This window comes from Lampris incognitus, chromosome 6 (assembly GCF_029633865.1).
Source record: "Lampris incognitus isolate fLamInc1 chromosome 6, fLamInc1.hap2, whole genome shotgun sequence".
Taxonomy (NCBI): domain Eukaryota; kingdom Metazoa; phylum Chordata; class Actinopteri; order Lampriformes; family Lampridae; genus Lampris; species Lampris incognitus.
In genome coordinates this window covers 54,117,948-54,141,022 of record NC_079216.1, presented here as the reverse complement: position 1 = coordinate 54,141,022, position 23,075 = coordinate 54,117,948, and the positions used below count along the sequence as shown (strand labels likewise).

The 23,075-nt window shown below is 43.9% G+C and overlaps 1 protein-coding gene across 1 annotated transcript in view; it reads right to left on the bottom strand.

The window, feature by feature from the left end:
* Positions 1 to 15,018, bottom strand: part of tspan9a (tetraspanin 9a) — a 386,869-nt gene extending 371,851 nt beyond the window's left edge. Inside the window, exon 1 of the mRNA XM_056281373.1 lies at positions 14,953 to 15,018. The gene's annotated coding sequence lies outside the window, so the exon portion shown is untranslated. The remainder of the gene's footprint in view (positions 1 to 14,952) is intronic.
* Positions 15,019 to 23,075: the final 8,057 nt, after the last annotated feature.

Genomic DNA, 23,075 nt, shown 5'->3' with positions numbered 1-23,075 from the left:
AAAAAAGGGTTGAGAGGACATCTTGCAGTTCTTGGGCCTGGACCAGAACAAACAAGGACACCGAGTAAAATCATACATCTAACAACCATTATCATCAACTGAAATCATTAATTCGCCATCTGAAAACTTTCTGTTACATCTTTGAGCATAGTGATTATAATTATATATGGCTCATTAAATTTTGCATGGTGTTCAACAAGGTATTTTTAACTGTGTGGGGATGCAGCCTGTGTATCGCTATAGAAATATTTCAACATGTTGATCTGTACACACTTCATCCCATGGGGTGCTGTATGTTGTTAGTCAGGCCAATCATTCTTCATCCTGAATAACTGAACAAAGTGCTTCAAGGATGCTGCAGTTTTAATTAGGCAGTAGGTACAAGGTGATATTTCCCTCCATCCCCTTCTTTATTGCATTGCAAGTCAATAGCATGCTCTTTTATTTTATTCAGTGTGCTTCTCCTCAGCACACCGAATGCTTGACCAGTTTTGAGTAATACCAGTTTTTTTGTTTTTTAATTTCTCTGTGCTATATCCGGGTGTTTGGTATTCTTGCATGCTTGGCTGAGGAATCTCATTTTGAACTAACAATGGGCAATAAGCTCCAGTTTTCCAACCATGCACTATGGGTCAATCCCCTCAATCTATAGACCATGATTCAATACTTCTTCAAATTCAGATTCCAGGATTCGAATTCCTTGACATTGGTAAGAGAAACTCAGAGCCAGTTTCCCCCCCCCCTTTTAAAACTCAGAATTCAAAAGTTACAGAATTTTCAGACAATTTAGGGTTTATAGTGTACGTAAGTAAATGGTAATTATATCGCAATGTGATATGCAGCAGGAACAACATCATCAGTCGATACAGCGCTAAATTGCAGCTAGCCAGTAACGAAATCAAAACAAAACATATAGATGCTTACCATCACCGACTACACCATAATTAAGGGCTTGGACTCAATTGAGCCTAGACGGTACAAAGGTACATTTAGCCTAATGCATATCATAACAAACCATAACAGGTTTTCAGAAGTCATGATCATTTCAAGCACTCTTAGAAATCATTAAGCAAATGGATTACCTACTACTACTACTACTAGTACGTTCGGCTGCTCCCGTTATGGGTCGTCACAGCGGATCTTCCGTTTCCATCTCTTCCTGTCCTCTGCATCTTCCTCTGTCAAACCAGCCACCTCCATGTCCTCTCTCACCACATCCATAAACCTCTTCTGTGGCCTTCCTCTTTTCCTCTTCCCTGGCAGCTCCATATCTACTCGGCATCCTTCTCCCAGTATACCCAGCATCTCTCCTCCACACATGTCCAAGCCATCTCAATCTTGCCTCTCTTGCATTGTCTCCAAACCATCCAACCTGAGCTGTCCCTCTAATATACTCGTTCCAAATCCTGTCCTTCTTCATCACTCCCAATGAAAATCTTAGCATCTTCATCTCTGCCACCTCCAGCTCCGCCTCCTGTCTTTTCATCAGTGCCACCGTCTCCAAACCATATAACATAGCTGGTCTCACAACCATCTTGTAAACCTTCCCTTTAACTCTTGCTGGTACCCTTCTGTCGCAAATCACTCCTGACACACTTCTCCACCCACTCCACCCTGCCTGCACTCTCTTCTTCACCTCTCTTCTGCACTCCCCGTTACTTTGGTCAGTATTAAAAGTATTTAAACTCTTATGCCTTCATCACCTCTACTCCTTGCATCCTCACCATTCCACTGTCCTCCCTCTCATTCATGCATAGCAAATGGATTATAATGTAGTTAATTAAATGTTCACCTCCTATGTAAGACACTTACAAGAAGTGAAGTGGATTTCGGAGTTTTTATATCAAACTCCAATTTAAGTAACTGTAAAAGACACTAAAACTGTCATAAATTATCCATTTGATTTAATTAAGTAGAATAAATCAATATTTTGGATGCACAGATATAATCTATTTCTATACTTGGCTACTCATTAGCTCGAGCTGTAAAATCATACTCACTTGAATGTGAAAAACCCATGTACACAAATGTTTCTTTATCACTAGGTTTAGTTGTTAAATTTCTATCCATCCATCATTATCCAAACCGCTTGTCCTGCTCTCAGGGTCACAGGGATGCTGGAGCCTATCACAGCAGTCATTGGGCAGCAGGCAGGGAGACACCCTGGATAGGCCGCCAGGCCATCACAGGGCGCTCTCTCTCTCTCTCTCTCTCTCTCTCTCTCTCTCTCTCTCTCTCTCTCTCTCTCTCTCTCTCTCTCTCTCTCTCTCTCTCTCTCTCTCTCTCTCTCTCTCTCTCTCTCTCTCTCTCTCTCTCTCTCTCTCTCTCTCTCTCTCTCTCTCTCTCTCTCTCTCTCTCTCTCTCTCTCTCTCTCTCTCTCTCTCTCTCTCTCTCTCTCTCTCTCTCTCTCTCTCTCTCTCTCTCTCTCTCTCTCTCTCTCACACACGCACACACACCTAGGGACAATTTAGTACAGCCGATTCACCTGACCTACATGTCTTTGGACTGTGGGAGGAAACCGGAGCACCCGGAGGAAACTCACACAGACACGGGGAGAACATGCAAACTCCACACAGAGGACGACCCGGGACGACCCCCAAGGTTGGACTACTCCGGGGCTTGAACCCAGGACCTTCTTGCTGTGAGGCGATCGCACTAACCACTGTGTCACCATGCCGGCCTTTTTCAATACATCCATCCATCCATTATCCAAACCACTTATCCTGCTCTCATGGTCGCAGGGATGCTGGAGCCTATCCCAGCAGTCATTGGGTGGCAGGCAGGGAGACACCCTGGACAATACATGTTTCAGCAAAAAATATTTGCCGTCACTTGGGACATTCTGACTCAGTTAATAATTGTGTTAAACCTGCACACAAACTTTTTCATAGAAAAATGTTGCTTCTTTAGTCCAAGTCATTAAGTCATGAAGTTGGGCTGAACATGAGAAAACCCTCACATTAGAAATGCATGAAACCCGTTTCCCATACACAAACCCTTCACATCGGGCATGACCAGTGGTGTGAAAATGTTCTCTGCAAACAGGAAAATTTTAATTTACATATTACAGCTACATAAAAGGTTACAGTCTCTTTCCTAGAGCATAAATCCGAACAACACAAATGACAAACAGTGCACAAAGTTGTCGTTACCAAAAAAAACTACCTCGCCCACGTAGAAAGCCACTTTATTTTATCATTGTACCTTACAACAAATAATATTCTTACAATCAATTTGTTCTCTGCATTTAACCCATCATATTGTATAGGAGGAGTGGGCAGCTGCAGCTCCCGGGGACCAACTCCAGTTCTTCTTTCCATTGCCTTGCTCAGGGGCACAGGCAGGAGTACTAACCCTAACATGCATGTCTTTTTGATGGTGGGAGAAAACCGGAGCACCCGGAGTAAACCCACACAGACACGGTCAGAACATGCAAACTCCACACACAGGACTACCCGGGATGACCCCCAAGGTTGGACAACCCTGGGGCTCGAACCCAGGACCTTCTTGCTGTGAGGTGCCGCCATTAGTCTGCTTTTACCAGCATCAACATAACACACAAATTGGATCATTGGCTCATCATCATATTAGGGTTATATTGTGGTCCAAAACAGATGTCCATCTTGGGCTAAGTTTGAATATATTACATGTATACATATTTTGGCTAAATAAAGACTATGATGGGCTGACCAGATTTAGTCCAAAAAACAACTTCCAAGGACGTCTAAAGCTTGGTGGATGGTAAAAACCACTGCTATAAGATCCAAGTTGTCAAAAAAAAACCCACAATTTTTCTTTAAGTTATGCTTTAAGGTATATTATCCATTTTATAAATTATGGCTTTTAATAAATTTATGGTTGAGAATCTGACAGCTATGAGAAATGTCAGTAGTGTTTAAAATTGTTTGAGACTTTTATTTTGAAGGCTACAGGAATCAAAGTGGATATCAAGTGTTGCTCAGATCTAGTTGGGGGGGAGAAGATGCCAAACTATTTTGTCTCCCAGCAGTCCAGAAAACCCCTCCTGTATACGAGGTCGCACAGGCCTCGTATACAATAGGGCCGGGCAATACGTATATCCATATTGTATCGATACTGTGATATAAGACTAGATAACTTCTGGATTTTGGATATCGTGATATGACATAAATGTTGTCTTTTCCTGGTTTTAAAGGCTGCATTACAGCAAAGACATGCAATTTTCTGACCTTATTAGACTGTTCTAGCTGTTATATTATTTGTCTCTACTGTTTGGACATCATACCCACATGACTAATGAGTGTTTATCGAAAATATTGTGTAAATATTTTGTGAGAGCACCAATAGTCATCTGCACGATATACTCAAAATATCGATATCGAGGTATAGTCGGTCAAAAAATATCGTGATATTTGATTTTGTTCATATCGCCCAGCTCTACTCAAAATGAAGTGCTAGGCTCTGGAATAACTTCCTGAATCGATGTGTTGACGTTGACTGCCAGCCGCCTTCAACTTGGTCTCTTAAATAAACATAACATCATCGATATTACAATGCTGAACACATATTTACATAAGTATGCGTGTCTTGAACGCTTAACTTCTCACTTTCCCTGTCTCTCTCTCTATCTCTCGCTCTCTCTCTCTCACACACACACACACACACACACACACAACACACACACACACACACACATGCACCATAAGCACACGTTGAAAAAAGAAACGCCACACAATAGGACAGGAGAAGAGGAGAGCACGGATCCATGTTGTTGACAGGATGTTTGAGTTTGGTCCGTTACTGATACACCGTAAATTAAACCATGCACCTGGGGAGCAAGCACGAGGTTAAAGATCTATTTTAGGGGTCACACAAGGACGTCAAATTATGCCCCGGAGAAATCAGCGAGAAACAGGAATGCCTTTCCCAAAAACCATAGCAATGACACAGAATGAACTGGTTTCAACTAACTTTGGAAAAGTCTACATGACTGAAGATTGTTCATTCCACCAGAGTGTCGGAGCCAGTCAACTGCAAAAAAAAGTCTGGGGGCATGTGACACACGACACACACACACACACACACACACACACACACACACACACACACACACACACACACACACACACACTGAAGTGAGAGTGACAAGCAAATAGCCCATGATAATAGCCTTTACTGAGGCTGGTGCTGAGGTAGCTGAGGCAGAGAGCCATTCTTTGCTTGGGACTCCAGATGCTCTGAAAACTGCATTTAAAAGCAACATGTGATAAACGTCTGACTGACATCAGCCCATGTGTTGTACAAACACGTCAAATAATCAGACCCACAAGCATTTCGTTGGAAAGACTTTTCCTTTTGCACTTCTGCTCTTGAGAACAGGCCTCCTATTGCTATTCTGGTGGAAAAACCAGTAGAAATTGTTGAGTGATAAACTGATCTGTGGTCACTTCCATTTGAATATTACGACAGATAGATTGAAAAAAAAAAACAAAAAAAAGAGAAAAGCAACAGGAGTTTGTGTGTTCTTTTGGACTACTGCTGAGACAACCCTGCTTCTTGATTCATATGAAAACACTACAACCATCCATCCATTATCAAACCGCTTACCCTGCTCTCAGGATCGCAGGGATGCTGGAGCCTATCCTAGCAGTCATTGGGCAGCAGGCGGGGAACCACCTTAGACAGGCCGCCAGACCATCACTCACTCACTCACTCACTCACACTCACACACACACACACACACACACACACACACACACACACACACACACCTAGGGACAATTTTGTATAGCTGATTCACCTGAACTACATGTCTTTGGACTGTGGGGGGAAACCGGAACACCCGGAGGAAACCCACGCAGACACGGGGAGAACATGCAAACTCCACATAGAGGACGACCCGGGAAGATCCCCAAGGTTGGACTACCCCGGGGCTCCAACCCAGGACCTTCTTGCTCTGAGGCAGCCACACTAACCACTGCACCACCGTGCCGCCCACTACAACCACATAACTAGTTATTCATTTATCACTGTAATTCTTTTTTTGTTCACTATCTGTTTAATACACCAAACACACTACCAAACTATTAAGACTGGCCTCATGCCTGACTTTAGTGGTGATACAAAGAAAGCATGCATTTCTATGAGCGAAGCTGACAGTAAGGTAACCAGTATTGATTATGCACTGTGAGCTAATGGAGATGAGGCCCGACATTCAACTTACGTATTCGTGTTGTGTTATCATGACTATGTGTTGTCATTATGTGCTTCACTGAATGCATAATTATAATTATCTCATCTGACTTGAGGATCCATGACTACAGGGTGCTGTACTTTGTCGCTTATTCCATGTACGTGAGGTAAGAATGGGACTGTAATGCTAACGTAAAGCTCTATGGAACATTGCTGTGATTTAGGACTATGCAAGTAAGTTCGACTAGGCTTGACTTGAATGTAAATCAGGGAGGGCTGTGTTTATTGCCAGAGTTTGGTCCCAGTCAATGAAGCTGGGTTCTCTTGCAACTCACAAAATGTGTTTTTGGTTCTGACACAGACACAGAGCGGAGGGAAAACTCTTCTGCACGGCTAATCACAGCAGGTTCGGGTATGGGCACCATATCACTTTCAGGATTTGTCGTCATAAAAACTCGGGGTGAAAAGAAAAATATCAATAGCACCCTACTGACGGTAGTGGCGTCAATAGAGGAAACATGTCATTGATATTCTTGGCCTCTCGAAAGGTCACTGATATAAATATCACTTAAAGTGTGGAAAGGATTTGCTTTGCTGCGTGATGTAATTATCAAAAACCCTCAGATATAGCTCTGCAATGGAGACGGTTAGAAAGTACTTCAAAATAACAAAAACCAAAGGCAGAAAGACTCAAAAGATACATCACACAGATGGAGCATGGGTATTTTAGTGGTAAAAATATTAGAATACTGCAAATTAAACCAATTTAAAGGGAAAAAATTATGGTCTGATCTGATCTGGAAAGGCATTAACTCTAATGACAAGGGGTGTTCTGATAGTGTAGTGGTATATTCTGTTGCCTTTCAACACGGGGATCGCCGGATCGAATCCCCATGTTACCTCCGGCTTGGTCGAGCATCCCTACGAGACACAACTGGCCATGTCTGCGGGTGGAAAGCCATATGTGGGTATGTGTCTTGGTCGCTGCACTAGCGCCTCCCTCCTCTTATCGGTCAGGGCACCTGTTCGGGGGGAGGGGAAACAGGGGAATAGCGTCATCCTCCCAAGCGCTATGTCCCCCTGGCAAAACTCCTCACTGTCAGGTGAAAAGAAGTGGCTGGCGACCCCACATGTATCGGAGGAGGCATGTGGTAGTCTGTAGCCCCCCTCGGATCGGCAGAGGGGGTGGAGCAGTGACTGGGATGGCTCGGAAGAGTGGGGTAATTGGCTGGATACAATTGGGGAGAAAAAAAAAGGGGGGGGGACTGATGACAAGGACATGGATTCCCAGGTCTACAAGTTGAAATGACTTGGAATAACTTGAAACAGGCCCACAAAGACTGGGACAAATCAAACCCATCCAAGAGCCTGACCAGATCCGACAGCGCTGTAAGACTTTAAAACTATATTTTTGAAGCAACCGATCCTCATAAACAAAAGATAAGCCTTGCAGGGACATGAAGCGTAGTGATATGATGCTATTTCTTAGCAGCAGTGACTTGCACTAGCGGCAGATTGGCAGTGGGACTGAGGATGGTATAAAAGAGTGTCTTATCGCCACAGTGCCATCGGATAAAAATAACCCAAGACTGAATATATTTCTCAGCATGACTAGACTAACTCCCAAAACCTTCCTCTCAGTAGGTACGTGTCATACGTAATATCTGAAAAATGGTCTTCAGGATCTGCCACCAAGCCGAAGTCAATGAATGGATCGAGAATGGCAGTCAAAAATGTCGAGACCTTCCCCACCTGCACAATGTCCTTTAGCAATTTCCCCCCAAAAAATTGCCGTAGAAAACAGATACCAAATCTATTCAGTTAATCTGTAGAGCTGTTTTTAGTTTTTTTTTACTGCCTTGTTCGAGTGACTGTCTTTTCCACACAAGGTCTTTGTTTAACAGCAAAAACCGTTCCGGGTTTAGATCATTTTTCTAACCGGGAAACAATTCAAGCTCGCTAAGTTGATGCAATATTCCAGAGACACATGATGAAAATGTTGCACAAGTTTCAGTTTGAACAAATATTAAATTGTTTTTTGTGTTTTTTTTTCTTTCTGAATCAAACAATACTGGTTATCTTACATAACCAGTATTGGCCATTTAGCTATTAGCTTGGAACTGGACAACCAACTTTCTTCTTTTTAACTTTTAACTTTCGGGTTTAGACCCAATAAATTGATGAATCGTTACAGTAAATGTAAGGACATCTTTCATCAGAAACATAATTTGTTGGGTGTCCGGGTAGCGTAGCAGTCTATTCCGTTGCCTACCTATACAGGGATCGCTGGCTCGAATCCCCGTGTTACCTCCGGCTTGGTTGGGCGTCCCTACAGATACAATTGGCCATCTCTGGGGGTGGGAAGCTGGATGTGGGTATGTGTCCTAGTTGCTGCACTAGCGCCTCCTCTGGTCGGTCGAGGTGGCTGTTCGGGGAGGGGGGAGGGGGGGATAGTGTGATCCTCCCATGCGCTACATCCCCCTGGCGAAACTCCTCACTGTCAGGTGAAAACAAGCAGCTGGCGACTCCACATGTATTGGAGGAGGCAAGTGGTAGTCTGCAGCCCTCCCCGGATTGGCAGAGGGGGTGGAGCAGCGACAGCTGGAAAGAGTGGGGTAATTGGACGGATACAATTGGGGAGAAAAAGGGAGGGGGAAAAAAAAATCCCAAAAAAAGAAAGAAAATAATTTGCTGAACCTTCAATACGTAGCCTATTTCACACACTAAGATCAAAACATCTTTTCCATATTTTCTCAAGGTGATCACGTGATAAATCATTATTATGCAATGTTTAATAAATTTCCTGACTGTGAAAGCAATCAGGACGGTACAGAGGCCGGCTGGGCCACTGAGCTCTGCGACACACTGGCTACGCCATTGATTTACTGAATAATAAGGGCATAAGCCAAACAGTCTCTCATTGCAGCGGCTCCCATTCCTACCGTTCCTCATCCCAAAAGCGTGACATCACTGTATCTCGACAAACTGTCTCCCGAAGGATCCACGGTCTGGGCTATTAGGGTCAATCGATTTAAAGAAATCGCACACACCCAATTGAAAAGAACAATAAATCTCCAGCCAATGAAATCTTAGTATTTATTGGCCAGGAAGTGAAATAGAAGTAATGTTCATGGTAACAGATGTGTTGGTACTTTAATGGTCGCCAGAGTCTTAAAAGTGTCCATCAAACCATACAGCTTATATCAACAGCGTATCATTAAAAGTTGTAGCCACAGAAACCTTATCTGAGCTCTTCATAAGGACACTCTGCAATTCAGTCTGCCCGGCTTATGGTCTTATGCTCGATTATGCTGATCATACTGATAATGACTGAACCAGGTCCGTGGAAATCGGACCGTAACAAGCCATTTCGAGGGCCTAATAAGATGAGGCTGTGGCTGAAGAATAAGGGTTCCCAATTTAAGCGATGGAGAATAATCCAAACACACACAAATGCAAAAAGACAACATACAGGAATACAAGGTTTGGGCCTCTGGGTGTCGTGGCGGTCTATTCCGTTGCCTACCAACATGGGGATTGCCGGTTCGAATCCCCGTGTTACTTCCGGCTTGGTTGGGCATCCCAATAGAAACAATTGGCCGTGTCTGCGGGTGGGAAGCCGGATGTGGGTATATGTCCTGGTCACTGCACTAGCACTTCCTCTGGTCGGTCGGGGTGCCTGTTCAGGGGGGAGGGGTAACTGGGGGGAATAGCATGATCCTCCCACATGCTACATCCCCCTGGTGAAACTCCTCACTGTCCGGTGAAAAGAAGTGGCTGGCGACTCCACATGTATCGGAGGAGGCATGTGGTAGTCTGCAGCCCTCCCTGGATTGGCAGAGGGGGTGGAGCAGCAACCAGGACGGCTCGGAAGAGTGGGGTAATTGGCCAAGTACAATTGGAGAGAGAAAGGGGAAAAACTTTTAAAAAAAAAGAAAAAAGAAAAAGAAGGAATACAAGGGTTTTGTTTTGTTCTTTTTTTTAACCACCAAATACCATAACACATCCAACTTTCTTCCTTCTATGTAATGAATTTTTATTTTCTTTTGCATTTGAACTGTTGCAATGTTTTGGATATTTGTCAGTGTTTTAAAGTGATTCGGCCATATTGGTTGTAACAGTGTCAGTCATTCCCACCAATAAAGTTAAATCAATATCTTCGGCACCATGAAAGCTAAAGCTAGCAGTTTGTTCCCTGGAAATGTTGGTACATGAGGTTGGTGTGACACATTGACTGAATCATGGACTTCTACCAGTAAAACGGATATAATGGCAGAAAGTTGCCTTGTAAAACTAATGGGGCGGCGATGGCTCGTTTCCTGGAAAACAGAAGAAAGGGAAAAAATACAAAGGCAACCAACGCAGACAAAGGCTATAACTACATGCCGTCAAGAGAGGAAGTCCTCCAAAGTTTAAGTCAACAAATCTGACAATACACCCCCACCCCCACCCCGCACACTACACAACACAGTGCTGTGCAAAAGCAGAATAGCCGGCAACAACCAAGCATTTTTTTTTTTGCAGGAGGGTATTAAATCATTCTGCTATCATATATTGTACAGCTGATATAAATGGCATTGCCTCTACTGACACGTTTCGTTTGCAGAAACCACATTCAGAAGCTGCACAGGGTGTAAAAAAAAAACAAACTCAACACCATGCAGCCAGGGCCCTGCGCAATAAGGCCCTTTTCATTTATTTGTTGTTAACCAAGCCTTGGCAAAGCTCGCATGATTAAACTCTACCTAGCTAAGTGATTTTGGCAGTCATATAAGACATCAAAGAAATCTACAATTTTAAATGATCCAAGAAGTAAAACCTCTGGAACAAGGCAGCGAGGAGAGGCAGACAACCTGGCGTCCTCGTTCCCACAGTTCACAGAGATTTTAAGCATGAACACAGTTTTGAGGAGAGTTGGTATGCTTCACCATCAACCCAAGCACGCAACATCCCTGTTCAGAAATAGTCTCAACTGTAAACAACTGCATGCGTGCCGATAGCCGGGTCAAAATACAGACACACAATATGCTACACCCAGTGTATGTATAGCTGGTGGATGATCAGGGTTATGCACCTGATGTGCAACTCATGGATGTATAGGTTGAGCATGTTGCACATACAGAAGTGCCACTGACTTTTACTGACAATCTGCAAACCGGGAATAAGGAGTGAAGAGGTTGTTTGGGTTTTCTAAAACAGGAGGAGATGCATAGTTAGAGTCTGTCAGTGAATCAGGACGCCTCCAGAGCAGTGCTGAACCGGAGATATAGCTCAGAGAGATGCAAACACAAACACAGACAGACAAACAGACCCACAGACCCAGCCTTGCACTTCCTGTTGCTCACTGGCCCAAAGGCATGTGGTTGAACACACACGCACACACCAACACAAAAAAAAAAGAAAGAAGCAGACAGACAGAAAATCAGACAGGTCAGAGTGAGTGAATGAGTGAGTGAGTGAGTGAGTGAGTGAGTGAGTGAGTGAGTGAGTGAGTGAGTGAGTGAGTGAGTGTGTGTGTGTGTGTGTGTGTGTGTGTGTGTGTGTGTGTGTGTGTGTGTGTGTGTGTGTGTGTGTGTGCATGCGAGAGAGAGGCAGAGACAGAAGGAGCGTGTCAGAGAGAGTTTAAGACAGACAGACAGACAGCAAGTAAGTGATTGCATGTGTGTGTGTCTGTGTGTGTGTGTGTGTGTAACAGGCAGACAGTGAGTGAGCAAGTGACTGTATATGTGAGAGAGAGAGAGTGAGTGAGTGAGAGAAATAGAAATAGAGAGAAAGACAAAAAAGAGGCAAACAGAAGTTTGTCAGTGTAAGACAGACAGCAAGTGAGTGATTGAGAGAAATAAAGAGACAAAAAAGGCAGAGATGGAAGGAGTGTGTCAGAGAAGGAGTGTAAGACAGACAGCAAGTAAGTGCGATTGTGTGTGTGTGGGAGAGAGAGAGAGAGAGAGAGAGAGAGAGAGAGAGAGAGAGAGAGAGAGAGAGAGAGAGAGAGAGAGAGAGAGAGAGAGAGAGAGAGAGAGAGAGAGAGAGAGAGAGAGAGAGAGAGAGAGCGAAAACAGAGAAAATGTTGATATAGCAGCACAGCTCATCCATTGTGGGCTTCAGCAGAACGAGATGTGCCCAGCACAGTGCCGTCCCTTGTCCCAGAGAATAGGAACGTTCATGAAAGGGCACAACAGAGGGCTGACCACTGTGAGGGCTGTGGGGCAGAAAAAGCAAAAAGGAAGTAAACTCGCTCAGGGGTTCACATCACTGGATTTGTCTGAGCATACAGAACATCCTTGTGATTTGCAAGATAAATTTTTACTGGCAAAAGTTACGAATGCCAACTCAAAATGTTAATTTGAGATTAGTCATGGGTGGAGGAGACCTTTGACGTTAGATAGGTTGGCTTCACCTATGCAAATGAAGGGCCTACATTACAAGTCAAAAACACCAAAAGTAGCTGAGTGTTCACACCGTTCAAATGTTCCTCTCTGAGTACACTTTGTTAGTGGGTGTCACAAACCTATTCCGAGGGAATCCTCATCAGTGAGTTCATCCCATCTCAGTATTTGCAGGGAGACAAAAAAAACTGGCAGAATTGTTAGCAGGTCATACAGACAAGACAGCGAAGGACGAAATCCGAAGCTAAATATCAAACAGCCTGAGCGGAATTGAAGTACAAAACGAAAATATTTCTGTTCCAAAGGAGGTCTGGGGAGCAGTGACCCCCGACCCGTAAGAGCAACAGGAATGTGGGGTCAAATAGCAACAGACCCTGCGGTCTGGAAAAGACGTTCCCTTCCCCTCCAGACTAGAGATATGATCCACGACAAGCAAATATGACCCTGATGACATGACGTGATGTAAAAAGCAGCATCACACCGTAATCACTTGCATTTAGAAATTAACCTCAGTTGACATATTTGCGGGGAACAAAGGGTGCTCAACTGGTACATTTCTTTCATTATGTGTCCGCAGAGACGTCAACACTTCCACTGTGTGTGTCTGTATGTATGTGTCTGTGTGTGTGCGTGTGTGGGGGGGGGGGTTTGGGTGTGTGTGAAATCTGATCCTTACTACGGCATTCAACATTAAGGAAGGCAGGCAGCTAATTCAGAGGACAGAGAAACAAGGCAAAAGAGGAGAGAAAATACTTGGTTTAACAAGCCAAGGAAGCTTCATCAACTGTTATGATGCTTAAAACTTCACCCGGCATCATAACTTTTCCACACTTCCCTCGTCATGTCATTAAATACAGTTAAGTGCATTAAAAACAGGCTTGGCAATCTTGACAGATAACTGTGAGCCCACAGAAGTTAACAAGCCACAACAACAAGTGAACCAGTCCAGAGACAACTACATCACAGAAAGGGGTGGACCACAAAATACCATTTATCTCAGTTTCTATCACAGCTCAACCATATAGAGCTTTAAAACGGGGGGGAGGGGGGTAATTGTGGGAAATAAATTCAGTCAAAGAAAAGAAGATGTTGGCAGCAGCAATAGGATAGACTAATGAACATAATTCCAGAAAGCCTTGGTGGTAGAGTTGAGTGACACTGTCATTGCAAGATGTAGCTACACCAATTGTTGCACAGTTGCACACATACTGTGCATGCCTCCAGCCACTACAACAGTGCAGTGCGGATCTTAAATCCAAGTATTAATTTCTAATACTTAATTCCAGTTTAAATATGACTATAGTAATGGTGACACTGATTTTATATTATGAAAGTGATCAAAGAGGAAAAAATGACTTGTTTAAAATTCTCGACTAATCAATAATATTTGTTTGGTATATCATCCACTGCATTGTCCCCTTGAGGCGAATTTGTAATTTGTGATATTGGGCTATACAAATAAAAGTGACTTGACTGTCAAGTGACTGCACTTCCTCTGTCATGGTCTTCAAATCTCATTCCAGTGCCAGATAGACCTCAGTTTGTAAAGCGCTTTGAGTGGCCGTTGCAGCTAGAAAAGCGCTATATAAAATGCAACTTGATTGGTTGATTGATTGATGTCCAGCTATGGTACCTTACCATTGATGAGGAGTCATCTGTAGGGCAAGGCATGTTTCTCACGTTGTACAAATGCAGCAGTCCATTCAGCTGGTGCAACTCAACAGTTCTCCAATATGTTTGGATTACTGACATTCATTTCGCTGGAAATGAGCCATTTGTAAATGAGCCATTTGTAATGGCGGGGGGGGGGGTCATGCAAAACTTCCAACTAGAACTTTTCTTTCTATTTAACCACTGCAGAGTAAAAAGTCCAAAGCAACTGGCATACATGTGGGAAAAGCTGGGTAAGTTGGTGTGGTCATGAATCCCAAATTGGCTAATAACCTGTAGATGCTTCTGATAAGAGCAAAAATCCAAATCACTCCAAAAATAACGGGTTAAAAAGCCTGTATTCTAACTGGCCTGACAAATCTCAAGACTTTTAGAAGAAGAGCCCCTTTTACATGACTTCTTAAAGTCTCATACACGTCAAGCTAATTTACAAGTCGCGGTCCACGTTGTTGCTATGCTGCTGATAACAGAAAGCCACCGTTGTAAATCGCGACACTTTTAATAAAAAAATGACATGGCTTTAGTTTCCGTTGGGTTAAAAACAGTGTGGAAACACGACAGAGACATACATAAAGTTTTAGTGCCCAGAAACACCACGCTACAACGCCGTTATATCCACTTAAAATCAAACTACGCCGCCGCCGCCGGTAAGCGTCGACGCTCGTCAAACAAAAACAAAAACAGAAAAAAAGTGTCGCAAAGTTTCGTCATAGCGGTCTCTCACCTGTCGAAGGTCTTCTCTTCGGGTGACTTTACGACGTGCGACGGCTGCAACCTGTCAGACGGTGTGGCGAGAGAGGAAGAGACAGAAAGGGGGGGGGGGAATCAAAGCCCAGAAATTGAATCACAGCGCTACGGGAAGCTCCCTTTCAGTTTCTATTCCAACATATTCACCACTTCACCAACCCTTTTTTTTTTTACTCCCAAAATCAAATCAGATTTTTCAGTACCTTTCGGCGTGCTGCACTTATAATGCCTCTACTTATAATGAATTGGTGACGTCTGTGGCTGGACCAGCAGAAAAGTAATCAACTCGGGCGCAACGGGCTGTTTACTGACCCCTACAGGCGTGCCTGCGTCCGGTATTGGAGAACTGGAGAGGGGGGGACCATTTAAAATGAAACGAAAAGGCCCATAATCTGATTTATGACCCAGGACTCCACAGTCCTCCCATTCACACTAATGATAATGATAATAACAATAAATTTCCTTTTTTAAAGCGCTTTTCTAAAACCCAGAGTGCTTTACATAGGATGAGAACAAATGAGAGGAATAAAGAGGAGAACATAAAAGTACCAGATTAATCACAGGGGGACATTTATACGTACATTAAAAGCCAGTATAAAGCCTAGTTTGTCAGTAGCAAATAATTTTTTTCATGCAACTTGAATTACCACATCGCTGTGAAATGTGCTGCTTTTAGTTATTGTGTTACCCAAATAGATAAAACTAAGTGTATAGGTATTGTTTTTCTCAATATCATGCATATTGCATGATTAGCCAGGTTGGCTAATCATGCATCCATCAATCTATTATCCAAACCGCTTATCCTGCTCTCAGGGTCGCAGGGATGCTGGAACCTATCGTAGCAGTCACTGGGCGGCAGGCAAGGAGACATCCTGGACAGGCCTCCAGGCCATCACAGGGCTCGCTCTCTCTCTCACACACACACACACTCACTCACTCACTCACACACACACACACACACACACACACACACACACACACACACACACACACACACACACACACACACACACACACACACACACACACACACACACACACACACACACACACACACACCTAGGGACAATTTAGTACGGCTGATTCACCTGAGCTACATGTCTTTGGACTGTGGGAGGAAACCGGAGCACCCGGAGGAAACCCACACAGACACGGGGAGAACATGCAAACTCCACACAGAGGACAAACCGGGACGACCCCCAAGGCTGGAATACCCCAGGGCTTGAACCCAAGACCTTCTTGCTGTGAGTCAACCGTGCTAACCAAAAAAGTTTCTATGGGCACTGTCCCTAAATTAAACAAAATTAAACTGAACAGTGTACAATGTTTAGCATCTCAGGTACCGTGGACACCCCATGGAAAACAGAAACATAAGTTTTACTTACTTTTAGTCATAATGGAGAATTAGAAAAGCAAATGATGCATTTAACATATTACATTACCATTTCTAACAACTCCTTTATAGTTCAGGTGGTCAATGATTGAGAATGGTATAATGCAGTGAAGGTCCCTACTCTCTGGTGACAGGGAGCAAGACAAACAAGACAAGGCCCACTCACAGACCACGAGAGCAAGAAGGTCTTTCTGCACAGGGAGGTTCAGCATTCATAAGCCAAAGAAACTAGTTGGCTTATGAATGCTGAACCTCCCTGTGCAGAAAGAGGAATCTTAGCGTTGGTGTGTATTGTAGCTCTGTGTGGCGATCAGGCACTGTTTTTTTCCCCATTTCCAAAAGATACCTGAACTGGTCCTGGGAGAAAAAAACTAGCCTTATGAGTGTCCAAAGGAATTGAATCAAGTGCAACTGGACTTAGTATATATCCGTGAAGACGTTTCGCCTCTCATCCAAGAGGCTTCATCAGTTCGTGCCTTTCTGACTAGACCGAGAAAGGCATGAACTGATGAAGCCTCTTGGTATATATCCGTGAAGACGTTTCGCCTCTCATCCAAGTCCAGTTGCACTTGATTCAATTCCTTTGGATAACCATGACCTGGATGAATGAACATTTACAGACAGCCTTATGAGTGCAACAAAAAAGAGAGAGAGAGAGAGAGAGAGAGAGAGAGAGAGAGAGAGAGAGAGAGAGAGAGAGCGAGAGAGAGAGAGCGAGATCAGAACATGGCAATATAGGCTATTACTAAGCGGAAAACACAAACGACCTTTCGAGAAGTCTGCACAGATACATTATTTATACCCTAAGCTAACCTTTTGATAGCAACAAGCACGGGTCAATATCTACGCACATCACAGGGGATTAGAAGATACACGAGCTTTCTAAGATACGGCTCCGACTAAACTAAATTGGAGAACAATAATTCTGAAAAAAATCCATGATTAGCATATAGTTAAATAGCCTAGCCTTCTCAAAAAAAAATAAAATGATGATATTCCAAGATAATTGAACGGGTTTATTAGAAAAGAAAATGGATTAAGAATACACGAGTTCAGTGTGAATCAGTTATTCATGTAATATCATTAAATATCATACTGCAATCAGTTTTGATATTTTTTTTCTTGTTTCAAGGCTTCTTTTCTGTTGTAATGGCAGCTAGGAGACATTATCAGAACAAGCCAGTACAGAGAATATCCTGGAGTCATGCCAGCACGGTGTTTATCAAGCCATTTGGGTTTTTTCTTCTTTTTTTGTGCATGTAACTGAGAGGGTACAATGAGCCAGACTTATGAAGTGGGAAATGTTGGAGGCAGCATTAAAGCCAAGGATTCAGGCCAAGCACACATGCTTCCTGTGGACTAGCACTGGCAGGAAGTAGAGAGAAACACACACACACACACACACACACACACACACACACACACACACTCTGTGAAAATGTTCTGTTCATACTTAACTGTGAAAGGTAGACTAGTTGGGGGGAACATGGGGCCCAGCCAATGTATTGTTACACATGCATTAGATGAAAAAAATGTTTCCTTCATCGCACTTTCCCTGTACCTCTTTTAAACCTGTGAGTGTACTTTTAATTTACTTTTGTTGTATTTGCAAAAGGTAAACTTAGAAATCGTACATTGAAACTTAATTGTACTTCTGGATTTGTTGAATATTTTTAACTTTTGCAGAAGGTAACAATTATATAGGGTGATGTTTGGACCTGATATAAAACGTTAACTCAATAAATATTTCTGTGTATTGTATGGACTAAATATAGGCATGTTTTTAGTTCAGCAGAGTTAGTACATTTTTATAGTTCAGCATACTTAAAAGCAGGGCGGCACGGTGGCGCAGTGGTTAGTGCGGTCACCTCACAACAAGAAGGTCCTGGGTTCGAGCCCCGGGGTAGTCAAACCTTGGGAATCATCCCAGGTTGTCCTGTGTGTGGAGTTTGCATGTTCTCCCCGTCCCTGCGTAGGTTTCCTCCGGATGCTCCGGTTTCCTCCCACAGTCCATAGACATGTAGGTCAGGTGAATCGGCCATACTAAATTGTCCCGAGGTGTGTGTGTGTGTGTGTGTGTGTGTGTGTGTGTGTGTGTGTGTGTGTGTGGACCCTGTGATGGACTGGCGGCCTGTCCAGGGTGTCTCCCCGCCTGCCGCCCAATGACTGCTGGGATAGGCTCCAGCATCCCTGCGACCCTGAGTAAGGATAAGCGGTTTGGATAATGGATGCAGTATACTTAAAAGAATGCTCTTAAAGTACACTATTTGTTTGTATCAGATGTTAACCAGCATCACTTTGCGAATACGTACACTACCGTTCAAAAGTTTGGGATCACATTGAAATGTCCATATTTTTGAAGGAAAAGCACTGTACTTTTCAATGAAGATAACTTTAAACTAGTCTTAACTTTAAAGAAATACACTCTATACATTGCTAATGTGGTAAATGACTATTCTAGCTGCAAATGTCTGGTTTTTGGTGCAATATCTACATAGGTGTATAGAGGCCCATTTCAAGCAACTATCACTCCAGTGTTCTAATGGTACAATGTGTTTGCTCATTGGCTCAGAAGGCTAATTGATGATTAGAAAACCCTTGTGCAATCATGTTCACACATCTAAAAACAGTTTAGCTCGTTACAGAAGCTACAAAACTGACCTTCCTTTGAGCAGATTGAGTTTCTGGAACATCACATTTGTGGGGGCAATTAAACGCTCAAAAGGGCCAGAAAAAGAGAACTTTCATCTGAAACTCGACAGTCTATTCTTGTTCTTAGAAATGAAGGCTATTCCATGCGAGAAATTGCTAAGAAATTGAAGATTTCCTACACCGGTGTGTACTACTCCCTTCAGAGGACAGCACAAACAGGCTCTAACCAGAGGAGAAAAAGAAGTGGGAGGCCGCGTTGCACAACTGAGCAAGAAGATAAGTACATTAGAGTCTCTAGTTTGAGAAACAGACGCCTCACAGGTCCCCAACTGGCATCTTCATTAAATAGTACCCGCAAAACACCAGTGTCAACATCTACAGTGAAGAGGCGGCTGCGGGATTCTGGGCTTCAGGGCAGAGTGGCAAAGAAAAAGCCATATCTGAGACTGACCAATAAAAGAAAAAGATTAAGATGGGCAAAAGAACAAAGACATTGGACAGAGGAAGACTGGAAAAAAGTGTTGTGGACCGATGAATCCAAGTTTGAGGTGTTTGGATCACAAAGAAGAACGTTTGTGAGACGCAGAACAAATGAAAAGATGCTGGAAGAATGCCTGACGCCATCTGTTAAGCATGGTGGAGGTAATGTGATGGTCTGGGGTTGCTTTGGTGCTGGTAAGGTGGGAGATTTGTACAGGGTAAAAGGGATTCTGAATAAGGAAGGCTATCACTCCATTTTGCAACGCCATGCCATACCCAGTGGACAGCGCTTGATTGGAGCCAATTTCATCCTACAACAGGACAATGACCCTAAACACACCTCCAAATTGTGCAAGAACTATTTAGAGCAGAAGCAGGCAGCTGGTATTCTATCGGTAATGGAGTGGCTAGCGCAGTTACCAGATCTGAACCCCATTGAGCTGTTGTGGGAGCAGCTTGACCGTATGGTACGCAAGAAGTGCCAATCCAACCAATCCAACTTGTGGGAGCTGCTTCTGGAAGCGTGGGGTGCAGTTTCTCCAGATTACCTCAACAAATTAACAGCTAGAATGCCAAAGGTCTGCAATGCTGTAATTGCTGCAAATGGAGGATTCTTTGACGAAAGCAAAGTTTGATGTAAAAAAAATCTTATTTCAAATACAAATCATTATTTCTAACCTTGTCAATGTCTTGACTCTATTTTCTATTCATTTCACAACATATGGTGGTGAATAAGTGTGACTTTTCATGGAAAACACAAAATTGTTTGGGTGATCCCAAACTTTTGAACGGTAGTGTACATACATCTCTCGATGAGCCCAACCCAGCTAGCATCCGGATGTGGGACACCTCAGGCAATGGTGCGGCACTGATGGCCTTCTTCTGGCCCTGACAAAATGGATGTGAGCCTGAAGTGGCCCACATGTATAACAGCAAATATGGCCCAAATTTACCAAATCAAATGTGGGCCTTTTTTGGCAAAGATGCGGTGCTCTCGGCAACATGTAATCTGGATGTGACCCTGAAGTGGCCCATGTGGTAAATGGTGAATATGGCCCAAATATCGCAAAACAAATATGGGCCACCTTTGGCAAATATCTGGCACATGCGGCATTGCTATGGCTTGGTTCTGGCCCCTTCCCAGATCTGGCAAACAGGAGCGGACCGCCCAAGTGCCATCATTCCACACGGTATGTGGGCCGGATGAAAGTGTCGGGTGTGGGACGGGTCCGGGCCACAGCAATTTCGCTATCTGTCAAGTCGCGCCTATCTAATAAAGCCAGCTTTCCTCTGGCTCCAAGAAACACCCAAAGTGAAGAAACAGGCCCACTGTGTCCGTCTCACAGCAAGATGTCACCATCCAGTACATGATACATGATGGAGGACTTCATATAGACAGCATCATAAAGTTGGCAATACCATACTGGTGTCTGTTTCCACTTTATTATTTTTTTTCTAAATTTATTTCTGATTTTTCCCTTTTTTCTCCCAATTTAGTGGCCAATTGATCCCTATTTTAATTCAAACACCCACCCTCGTATTGCATGCGTTCGCCAACTGCATCTCTCCGGCCGGCAGTCTCGAAGGAGACGCCTCCCAACTTTCGTGACAAGGCGAATCCAAGCCGAACCACTGTTTTTCCGACACACACAGAGACGCATTCACATGACGAACACAAGCCGACTCCGCCCCCCTCCCGAAGACAGCGTTGCCAATGATTGCTGCTTCATCGAGTCCGGCCATAGTCGGATCTGACGAGACCGGGGCGCGAACCCCAGTCCCCAGTGGGCAACTGCATCGACACCAAGCCGATGCTTAGACCGCTACGCCACCGCAGACCCCCTTCTGTTTCCACTTTAAACCTGGATACACATCAAATAACATGTCTGACCCGTCAGACTTTCAACAAGGTGTGTATACGAGTAATGTGTGTGTGAGAGGCAGTGGACACGTGTGCGCTTGCAGCTGAAAGAGTGTGCGCATGTGTTTGACCTTCTCTCTCTCTCTCTCTCTCTCTCTCTCTCTCTCTCTCTCTCTCTCTCTCTCTCTCTCTCTCTCTCGCAGATGGTATGGCAACACTTGGAATAAACTCACGTGTCATTATAATTAGGCTCAGCCGTCTATGAGAAAACACACACTCTTCACAATAAACAAACAAAATGAAATACTGCACCATTATCTATGTTATGTTTATTTTACTTTCACGTACCCAGAAGCCTCAAGACGCCGGGAGAGCTGAAGTCCTGTGACTCCCTGCTGTTGTGATTGCAAGTATGTGCCATCGAGACAAGTTTATTTAAAAAATAATGTTTAATGACATTGCAGACCCTCACACAACAGTTTTATTTAAAATCTAGAGGCTCTGACAGATTTTACTTAGACATCATATTATTATCATCTTGTTTCCCCACACTGATGCTGGAGGTTAAAGGGTTGTGCATCCAAAAGACGGGCTGGAATTTGCTCTTTAAAATGCCCATTAAGACACAAAACAGTGTGAACAGTGATAAATAGTGCATTTTATCCCAGGGATAAAAGGATAGGAAATCTCGTGAAAATGTGCCGCACTAAAACATGTTTGCCCCTGTTTTTGAAGGTGCCAGGCATTGACATGGAGTCGCTCCCTGCAGAGGTTATCGCTTTAATACTCGTTCTTGTTTATTTTCATCTGCCCTGCTGCCATGGCAAGTCCATGAGGCTGCATCTCATGCACTGACAGTTCACCGTGACCAGCACACATTCCCAGCCAGGGTAAGGTGAGGCATCCCTCAGACTCAGGGATGAAAATTCCCGAAGTTATGCAAAATGCATTCCAAAGAGTTATTTCACTGTGAGGGGGAGATACTGCAAGTGGAACAATATGCAATGCTGAGCCCAGTATCACATGCAAAATGTTCGTACACAACATCACAAACAAACATGATAACCAACATTTTGTCGGCTGCACACAATGCATGTCAATGTAACGATGGAGGACGTAACTGAGGACGTCCACTCAGATCTTTTCTCAACCACAACGTGCTCTCAACACAGATTATAATGCTTAACTACCAGTGTCACAGATCCTCACCTTGACCTATGCCACACCTAACCCATAACTGATTCTAACCATTTCTACTCTAACATCTAAACATCCATTATCCAAACCGCTTATCCAAATCGGGGTCGCAGGACGCTGGAGTCTATCCCGGCAGTCATTGGGGCAGCAGGCAGGCCGACACCCTGGACAGGCCGCCAGTCCATCACAGGGCCGACACACACACGTTCACACCTAGGGACAATTTAGCATGGCCGATTTACCTGACCTACATGTCTTTGGACTGTGGGAGGAAACCGGAGCACCCGGAGGAACCCCACACAGACACGGGCAGAACATGCAAACTCCACACAGAGGACGACCTGGGATAACTCCCAAGGTTGGACTACCCCGGGGTTCGAACCCAGGACCTTCTTGCTGTGAGGTGACCGTGCTAATCACTGCGCCACCGTGCCACCCCAAATCTAAACATAACCATTCCTAACCTTATACCTAAACATAACCATATCTAATGTAACGTGTTTTTCACACAGTTCCT